The following is a 10,983-nucleotide window of genomic DNA, read 5'->3' on the forward strand; positions in this document are numbered from 1 at the left end:
TAGCAAAAGAAACTACCATCATAGTGAATAGGCAACCTACAGAATGGGAGAAAGTTTTTACAATCTACCCATCTGACAAAGAGCTAATATCCAGCCAGAATCTACAAAGAACTTAAACAAATTTACAAGAAAAAAACAAACAACCCCATCAAAAAGTGGGCAAAGGATATGAACAGACACTTCTCAAAAGAAGACATTTATGCAGCCAACAGACTCATGAAAAAATGCTAATCATCACTGGTCATCAGAGAAATGCAATTCAAAACCACAATGAGATACCATCTCACACCAGTTAGAATGGCAATCATTCAAAAGTCAGGAAACAACAGGTGTTGGAGAGGATGTGGAGAAATAGGAACACTTTTACACTGTTAGGAGGACTGTAAATTAGTTCAACCATTGTTGAAGACAGTGTGGCGATTCCTCAAGGATCTAGAATCAGAAATACCATTTGACCCAGCCATCCCATTACTGGGTATATACCCAAAGGATTATAAATCATGCTGCTATAAAGACACAGGCACACGTATGTTTATTGTGGCACTATTCACAATAGCAGACTTGGAGCCAACCCAAATGTCCATCAATGATAGACTGGATTAAGAAACTGTAGCCCATATACACTATGGAATGCTATGCAGCCATAAAAAAGGATGAATTAATGTCCTTTGTGGGGACATGGATGAAGCTGGAAACCATCATTATGAGCAAACTGTCGCAGAGACAGAAAACCAAATACTGCATGTTCTCATTCATAGGTGGAAACTGAACAATGGGAACACTTGAACACAGGGTAGGGAACATCATACACAGGGGCCTGTTGTGGGGTGCGGTAGAGGGGAGGGATAGCATTAGGAGATACACCTAATGTAAATGACGAGTTAACAGGTGCAGCACACCAACATGGCACATGTATACATATGTAACAAACCTGCACTTTGTGCACATGTACCCTGGAACTTAAAGTATAATAACAGAAAAAAAAAAAAAACACTGAACAGACTAGTAATAGAATATAACCACCTCAACATAATAAAAGTCATATATGAAAAACTCATAGATAAAATTATACTGAATAGTGAAAGACTGAAAGCTTTTTCTCTAAGATCACGAGACAAGGATGCCTACCTTCACCGCTTCTGTTCAACATAGTTCTGGAAGTTATAGCCGTGTTAGCTAGGACTCCACACACACACATGCACACAGACACACACACACAACTGTTAGAGGTAATACATTTAGCAAAGTAGCAGGATACAATAATGAGGATGCAAAAAATCAGTTTCATTCTTATACCCTAACAATAAACAATCCAAAAAGGAAGTCAAGAAAATAGTTCCATTTACAATTGCATCAAAAACAATAAAATACCAATGCATTATTTTACCAATGAGGCAAAAGTCTTGTACACTGAAAACTACAAAGCATGCTAAAAGGAATTAAAGAATAGTTAAATAAAAAGGTATCACATGTTAATGGATTGAAAGGCTTAAAGCTGTTAAAACGAAAATACTACCCAAAGCCATCTACAGATTCTAAGCAATCTTTATCAAAATCCCAATGACATTGTTTACAGAAATATAAAAATTCATTCTAAAATTCATATGGAATCTCAAGAATCTCCAAATAGCCAAAACAATCTTGAAAAACCAGAGCAGGCCGGGCGCGGTGGCTCACGTCTGTAATCCCAGCACTTTGGGAGGCCGAGGCGGGTGGATCACAAGGTCAGGAGATCGAGACCACGCTGAAACCCCGTCTCTACTAAAAATACAAAAAATTAGCCGGGCGCAGTGGCGGGCGCCTGTAGTCCCAGCTACTCGGGAGGCTGAGACAGGAGAATGGCGTAAACCCGGGAGTCGGAGCTTGCAGTGAGCTGAGATCCGGCCACTGCACTCCAGCCTGGGCGACAGAGTGAGACTCCGTCTCAAAAAAAAAAAAAAAGAAAAAAAAAAGAAAAAACAGAGCAAAGTTGGAGGACTCACATTTTCTGTCCTCCAATTGTGAGTTGGAGGACTCACAATTTCAAATTTGGGTGCAAAACTACAGTAATCAAAACAATGTGGTACTTGCATTAACAATGAAATATAATAGAGAATCTGGAAATATATATATATGTTTATTTACATATGGTCAAATAATTTTTGACATATATATAATGTTTCCAAGACCATTCAATGGGGAAAAGGATAATCTCTATTCAACGACTAGTGCTGTGAAAACTCGATATCCACATGCAGAAGAATGAAAATCTTTACTTAACACCACATTTTAAAAATTAACTCAAAATGAGTTGATGATCTAAATATAAGAATAAAACCATGAAACTCTAAGAAAAAACATGGGGAAAAACTTCATAACATTTGAGTTGACAGCACTTTCTTGGATATGACACCAAAGACACAGACAACAAAAGAAAAAAATAGACAAGCTGGATTTTATCAAAATTAAAAATTTTGTATATCAAAGGACGCCATTAACAGGGTGAAAAGGCAACTCAAAGAATAGGAGAAAATATTTGCAAATATGGGAAGAAGTAATAGAGAGTTACTGTTTAATGAATAAAGAGTTTTGGCTAGGTGTGTTGGTTCACACCTGTAATTTCAGCACTTTGGGAGGCCAAGGTGGGAGGATCACTTGAGCCTAGGAGTTCAAGACCAGCCTGGGTAACATAAGGAGATCCTATGTCTCTAGAAAAAAAAAAAAAAAAAAAGCTGGGTGTGGTGGCAGGCACCTGTCCAGAGACTGAAGTGGGAGGAGAGTTTTAACCTGAGTGTTTGAGGCTGTAGTGAGCCATGATCATGCCACTGCACTCCAGCCTGTCAACAGAACAAGACTCTGTCTCAGAGAAACAGGGAGTTTGAAATAAAGAGTTTCAGTATGGAATGATTTAAAAAGTTCTGGAGATAATGGTTGCAAAACAATGTGTATGACACTAAATTGTACATTTTAAATGGTTAAATGGTAAATTTAACATTATGCATATTTTACCACAATAAAAAATAAAGTTAAATTATTAAAATGTGGCCTGTTGTCCAATGCCAGTCCAACTTTTTTTTTCTTGCAAGAAAAAATTTTCTTTTAAGGGATCTCTTAAAAGTTCTTTCAAGATATGTCATTGACTTCTGGCTTCCATTGTTTTCCTGTTCAAAAGTCAGCCCTAATTTTCAGCATTGTTCCCCTATATGTAATATGCATTTTTATGGCTACTTTTAGTATTCTTTTCCTTACCTCTGGTTTCCAGAAGTTTGACTATGATGTGATTACGTGTGCTTTTCTTTTAATTTTGTGACTTGTGGATCGTTGAGCTTCTTGGGTCTTTAAATGGATATTTTTCACTAAAATGAGAAATTTGCAATGAACATTTATTCAAATAGATTTTCTTCTCCATTCTGTGTCTTCTGTCTTTCTGTAATTCCAATTGCAGGTATATTAGATCAGTCAGTATTATCCCATAGGCCGTCAAGTTTCTTTTTTTAATCTGTTTTCTCTGTTCATCCACTAGGCTAATTTATATTCATTTGTCTTCAAGTTCGCTGACCCTTTTCTATTTGTAATATCTAATCTTCAATGAATATTTTATTTCAGATATTTTACTTTATAGTTATAGGCTTTTCACTTGAGTATTTAAAAAAATCCCTGATGATATTTCCTGATCTGTTTGCTTATTATATTCATATTTTCTCTTAAATACTTGACTACATTGATGATAGCTATTTTAAAGTGCTGTTTACTAATTCCAAAATTTGTGCCATCTGAAGGTATGCTTCTATTGACTGCTTTTTCTTTTAATATGAATCATATTATTCTGCCTCTTTGTATGTTTAGTAATTTTTTATTGTATGTTGGACATTGTTAATGCTATTTTGTAGGGCATTTTGGATTATGTTGTTTTCCTTTAAAGGTTCTAACAGACAGTTAAATTACTAGTGGATCCTCTTGATATTGTCAGGCTTGTTATTATGCTTTTCAGGGTGAGTTTATTTTGATATCCACTTCAGCGTAGGATATAGTTCTTACTCTAGGGCATGGTCCTTATTCCTCAAATATAACCCAATATTCTCAGTGAGGTGTCTTCACTTTGGTTAAAAGGGAGTTTCAAGATCTCTCAACACTACATAACCTCACGAACTTCCATTAAGCTTTCAACCCTTCAGCAGCCACTTCCTAGGCTATGGTGCAGCATCCCAACCTGTATATATGCAGCACAAACCTCAGCCAAGAACCTGAGGGAAACCCTTATGTAGACTTTGCCCTTATAAAGTCCCTCCCCTCTGGTACCCTGTCTTTCAAGTTTCAGATACTTTCATGGCCTCAAACTTTAATTTCTGCCTCCTCAGCTCAATGAAACCACTGCTTTTACTGTTTTCATGGGCTTCACTTCACTATAACAAGGTCAGAAAAAGGATCCTAGGCTGAAAGCCAGGGCAAGTCATGGGACACATTTTTTGTGTTTTCCTTCTCTCAAGAATCAAAATATTATGCTTCCTGTTGTCCAATGCTTGAAGATAGTTGCTTTATATATTTTATCATGTTTTTTAGTTGCATTTTGTGAGAAGGCAAATCCAAAACCAGACACTTAAACAGCTAGAACTATTTCTGGAAATGGAAGTCTGGGAAATAAATTTTGAAAATGAAAAGGAAAAGAGAAAGAACAGGACTAGAAGGCTGAAGTTAAAACATTGTTTGGGGTCTTTGTGGAAATTAGAAAAAGTTCTTCCCTGCATGATTGGAATACAAATGGGCTCCTCTTCTGGGCACAGAAATTAACAATAGGTTTCTCTATCTTAGAGCTAACTCCCCAAAAGGGTTGACACAGGGATATTTCTGCCTCCTTTGAGGCAATGAGACATGTCTTATAAGCAAGGCCTTCAAGGTCTCAGCCACTTCACATTCAAGCTTCCCAATTTCATGGCAAAAGGTATCCTCACTTCTGAAGACAATATTATGACATGATTTTACCTCATTATGGAAAGAACACAGGCCTTAGAGACTGAATAAATGGGTTCCTTGCTCTACCACTCACTAGCTGCATGGCCCTGCATAAGTTGTTTAACCTCTCCCAGCCCCAGCTTTATATTTGCAAAGTTGGGGATTAATGATGCCTACTTCTCAGGGTCTTTATGAGGATTACACAAGACACTGGGAAAAGGCACTTGGCACCATGTCAAGCATGTATAAATATTCCATAAATGCTCTCTGGTTCTTGATAGTAGAATTACTGCAGCTAGTTTAAAAGAAGTGTGGACTTGGGTGATACCATGCACCCTCCTCACCTCAGACACACAGGGGCAAACTTTAAATAAAGAAGCATCAATGCTTCCCGTGTCCTTCCTCCAGAGGGCAGGCCTTCAAGTTATCAGATGACCAAACAGTGTTTGCAAAAATCCATCTGATACAGTTTGGATTTGTGTTTCTACCCAAATGTCACATCAAATTGTAATCCCAAATATTGGGGGAGAGGTCTGGTGGGAGCTAATTGAATCATGGGAGAGGATTTCTCCCTTGTTACTCTTATGATAGTGAGTGAGTTCTTAGGATATCTGGTCGTTTAAGTGCGTAGCTCCCCCTTTACGCTCTTCCTCCTTCTCTGGCCATGTAAGATGTTCCTGTTTCCCCTTCACTTTTCACCATGACTGTAAGTTCCCTGAGGCCTCCCCAGCCATGCTTTCTGACAGCCTGTGGATCTGTGAGTCAATTAAACCTCTTCTCTTTATAAATTACTCAGTCTTAGGTAGTTCTTTATAGCAATGCCATCTCACTAACTTCCTCATATTTCTGTAAAAGGACAATGCTTTTCACTTCACATTAGAGGCAAGCCTCAGAGGGTGATGGCAGATTGCAGCTCTTTTCAGGAGTGCAGAAATCCCTCCTGATTGTTTTTCTCCACTCAACCATGCCTACTCTCTTCCACCCATGCTGTGGAAAAAGAGTGAAAAAGAGTGGGCATGGCCAAGCGGACAAGAGTGTGTCTGACCAAAGAGAGGAAAACTCAGGGATCCTTAAAACTTGCAAGATTTCATGATTCTATAGTAGAATGGCAGAGTTTCCCACCCTTCTCCCTGAACAACTTGCTGGACCTCCAGACCTGAAGGAAGGACAGGCAATTGCTCTGTCCTTCCTTCAGGAAGGGGCAATTTTCTAGCTCCATTTGGGAGACATGTGTTGTCAGTTCACTGCTTAACAGCACTTGAGACTTATTTGACACCTCCTCCTGCCCAGTTCTCTCCCTACCTCTCTCCACATCATCACATGTCTCTTCCCAGTTTCCACATTCTCTTCTCCTACTCATATACTCTTTCCACTTACTCATTTCCATTGATTCCCTGCCTCCTTTTCTTCTTCCACCTTCTATGCCTGCTTCCTTCTAACTTATTTTTCCCTCCTCACTCCTCACTCGTTCTCTTCCCAGCTGTCTTCTTCCAACCCCTCTTTGTTCCTGGTGTACTGTTTTCCCCTCTCACTGGAATACCTGACCATCTCTCAGGCTCTCCTCTCTCTCTCTCTCTCTCTCTCTCTCTCTCTCATCCTCCCTCTCTCTTGAGACTTCTTCTAATCTCAGCCTTTCTTTCTCTTTCCTACTCAATTCACTCTTTTTTCTTTTCTTCCTTCACCCCCAACTATGAGGGAAAGGTGGGAGAATAGATGAGGGGAGGGAAATATGTGAGGAGAGGGACCTGGGGTGGGGGAGTTTGGAGAAAGAAGAGAACCAGGCACATAAATGCTGGGCGTGGCCATAACAAAAACAGAATACTACTTGGTTGAAGCCCTGCCCTCAGAACCAAACAAAATAAAGGGATCCCTGGAGAAAGAGCTGTGAGGAAAGGAAAAGGACAGTGCTGCCAGTCCCACCTGTCCCACCTCAGAGAACACGGGCATCCAGAAGACCTGACACTGCATAACCTAGTGGCAGCAGAGCATGGGCTATGGAGCCAATCAATCAGAGATCAAATCTTGCCTCCATTATTTACTACCTCTATGACCTTGGACAATTAATTATATGCTGTGCCTTTGTTATTTCATGTGTCAAAATAAGGGGGGAAAAGCAATATTTTCTCCGTAGATTTGTTGTGAGAACTAACTGAGCTAATATATGTAACGTTTCTGGCAAAGAAATGCTACATAACTGTTAGCTCCTACGATTTTTCTGATTTAGAAGGAACAGCCAGAGTGCCCCTTTGGCGCTGTCCGTGGTGCTGAAGGCCTGAGCCCTCTCCTTCTGTCCCAGAAGTCAGAAAGGTTTGGTATTGGAAAATGGCAGCTCAAATCCATTAGCTTTCACTGTGTACCGAGGGCTGTGCTAAGTGCAGTGCCTACATTATCTTGCTTTTCTTCACTGCCTGGAAAATAGGTATTGTTATCTCCATTGTATAGATGAGGGAACTGCTGTTTACTTGAGGTGACACAGCTATTACAGTAATGGATGGAGCTGGCGTTTAAACCCAAGTCTTACTGATTCCAAAGCCCATACTCTTTCCATAACACTGTTCTGTCTCTTGTGTCCTCATCCTGCCTCTGACTTTCTGATTCTCTGACAGCAGTCACTTGCTTCTGATAGTGACTTCTTTGACCCCAATCAACAACCAAAGCAGGTCAATGGAAGATCACTTATTGTTTCTTCACTGTTTGATGCTCCTGTAGCCCTAGGTCATGTTATCATGGCATCACAGTGTGTTGTATTTGGCTGAATATGGGTTCCTCGCTTTAGCTAAACTTTGAGTTCCTTTGGGGCAGGGGATGGCTGTATTTTATGCTGATTATAAAATAGATGCTCATTAATGGCCTACTGAATGAAACTAATTTCTCTTCTCCATTTAATGGCATTCTAATAGTAGAAGCTTGTCTCATCTTGCTGTTGTTTGACTTCCGTAGGTATTCTCTTTCCCTCACTGGGTCTTTGTCATCCCTACATGCCACTTGGAGCACTGGCCCTTCTGACTGATATTATTGGCCTGTTAAAAGGGATATATTATTCAACCCACTCATTGAACCTCCTTTATGCACAGCTTTATGCTGACAGCATATGCACATATGACTAGCTCGTTCCTGTACTCAAGGCACACAAAGTCTGCTGTGAAGACACAATGAGCACACGTGACACAGAGAGTGAGCAAGTGATACCAAATTACATGAGGGGTCAGGGCAAGTATAGTAGATGTTTGTTATGAGGACAGGGAAGTGAGCCTTGAAGAACGAACAGGATTTAGATAAAAATACGGAAATGTAAAACACTCTAGGTAGGAAAGTAGTGTGCTTTACCCCTAGATGTGGGCTTGTATGTGTGATTGTGTGTGAGTGTGTGTGTTTACAAGTGGAGGAAGTAAAGGGGAGAAATGAGGGCACTGGCAGTCTGAAGCAAGGATACATTTGTCAATCAGTTGGGATGAAAACTTTAAGGGGGTAGGGACAATGGAGGATAATGGAAAGTTTTGGAAGCAGACAGTAATTTGGACCTGACTTGGTAGGAAGTAGGAAATTACAAAAATACTCTGACTTGGAAAGTGACAAGATCAAATTGTGCTTTAGAAAAACCCTATCAGCAGCATATGGGGGCAATGAAAGGGCTGATCCCAGGGGCAGTTACACAGTCAGAAGGCTGTTTGCAGGAGTCAGAGCTGAGGAGGTAAGGCCCTGGATTCAAAATGTGGCAGTGGAGAAAGGACAAGAAACATCCATGGTGAGCACCTATATGCCATGCTCCAGTTAACTTTGGCCAAATTGGGAATAACAAATACCAAGCAATCAAAAGCCGCCCTGAGGAGGGATGTATTCTTCTTGTCCTATTTTCCATACTACTCTGTGGTGTCAGTGGAGCATCCTAGCTGCAAGGGATGTCAGAGGCTTTGAAAAATGAAGTGGAATGAAAACTTGCCTTGCAGTCACCTGCATGCCATCTCACACAGGCAGCTGAGGTCAAGGACCACCTGCAATGTCAGCTGGAAATCCAGGCTCTGCAGCCCCAGCTGGCCCAGATACAAGTTGAAGGTTTTTGGAGGTCCCCAGAAACTGGCAGGTTTGTGGCCCACACCTCCCCCTGCTGCTCCTCCAGGATCATTCTGCACACCTCTTCCAGAAGAGCTGTGTCATCCTGAGGGCTGTGATAAATGAAGGTTCTATATAAAACCAACCCCATTGAAAACCACACTCCACTAAGTGTCTGTGTGGGTGTTGGGGGCCATGGAGAGCATTAGGGTTAAAATCAGGGATCCTGACAAAAACCCAAAGCAATCCAGAAAAACGCTGGTGGCTGAGGTCTTGTTGACACACCTGCCTGTCAGGTGGATCAGTTCTGTCCCATTAGACACACACTCGGAGCTTCCATGTGTGACATTCCTTCAGACCTTTACACAATTTTGCACAGCCTCCCAAAACTCATTGTCCCATGTGACAGTCATTTTATCCTGTGAAGTAGAAAGGGAAAGCCTCATTATCTTTATCCATCTGATCAGTGAGGAATCCAGAGCAATGTCCTATACTTTCCCTATCATGCCATTCATCATGCTCTATGATAATTACTACTGTGATTGTATGAATTCACTGCTACCCAAGGAGCTCCACGAAAGTAGGTATCAGGTCGGCCTTCTTCAATGCTGTCTCCCCAGACCCCGCACAATACTTGACAGTAAACGAATACGTGAATGAATGAATGAATGAATGAATGAATTGCCTAAGGACATATAGATGCCTCCCATCAGAACTAGAACTGGATCCCAGGTCTCCCATTCTCCAGTACAATCATGGTTTTCTTAGAATATTAGAACTAGAAGAACAATTAGAGGTTCTGAATCAAGCAGATTTCCTCCCCTGAAATGCCCTTGTCCCATTTCCAGAAGTGCCATCTCTTCCAAAACACTCGTCTTTCCGCACAGCTAGAAGGGCATACTTCATTCACATTGGAATTACTTGGAAGCTTTTAAAAATACTGATGCCTAGGTTTCCAACTCCAGAGATTCTGAACTTAATTGGTCTGGAGATCAACCCAGGAGTTGGAACACAAATGTAAAACCAGGGTTAGCAACAGCTGCTCAAGAGCATGTCATACTCAAAGCATGGTTCACAACCAGCAGCAACAGCATTACCTGGGCTCTTGTTAGAAATGTAGGTCTTGGCCGGGCACGGTGGCTCACACTTGTAATCTCAACACTTTGGGAGGGCAAAGAGGGTGGATTACTTGAGGCCAGGAGTTCAAGACCAGACTGCCCAATGTGGTGAAATCCCGTCTGTACTAAAAATACAAAAATTAGCTGGGCATTGTGGTGCTGGCCTGTAATCCCAGCTACTCGGGTGGCTGAGGCATGAGAATTGCTTGAACCTGGAAGGCTGAGGTTGCAGTGAGCCGAGATCATGCCATTGCAGTTCAGCTTTGGTGACAGAGCCAAACTCTGTCTCAAAAAAAAAAAAAAATAGATCTTAAATGTTCTTGCCACACACAGAAAAAATAATAACTATGTGAGGTAGTGGATATGTTAACCAGCTTGATTATGGTCATCATTTGACAATGTATATATATATCAAAACATGATATTGTATACCTTATATGTGAACAATTTTTACCTGTCAAGCATACCACAATAAAGCTGGGGGAAAAAAACGGGAAAAAAAGGTCAAGCCCCAGGCCCCACCCAGACATGCTGAGTCAGAATTTGCATTTCCCCAGGAGAGGAGTTCCCTGGGGAATTTGCAAGTTCCCCAGGAGAGTCATTAACTTGAGCACTATTGCAGGGGTGGTTCTTAACCCTGGCTACCAGTAGAATCACTCTGAGGGCTTTCTAATTACCAGTTGCTGAACTCCACGTGAGACCAAATAAACCAGACTCTCTGAAGATAGCGCCCGGTCATAGTGTGTTTAAAAAGCTCCCCAGGCAACTCTCATTTGCAGTCAAGGCTGAAAAGCACCAAACAGAATAATCTGTACCTCTGCTGGCACATAGTGCTTTCTGCCTTGCCTTGTAATTATAATTATCTGTGTACATGACTGATCTCCTC

The sequence above is a fragment of the Trachypithecus francoisi genome, unplaced genomic scaffold, assembly GCF_009764315.1.
Source record: "Trachypithecus francoisi isolate TF-2019V2 unplaced genomic scaffold, Tfra_2.0 Lachesis_group13, whole genome shotgun sequence".
Lineage (NCBI taxonomy): Eukaryota > Metazoa > Chordata > Mammalia > Primates > Cercopithecidae > Trachypithecus > Trachypithecus francoisi.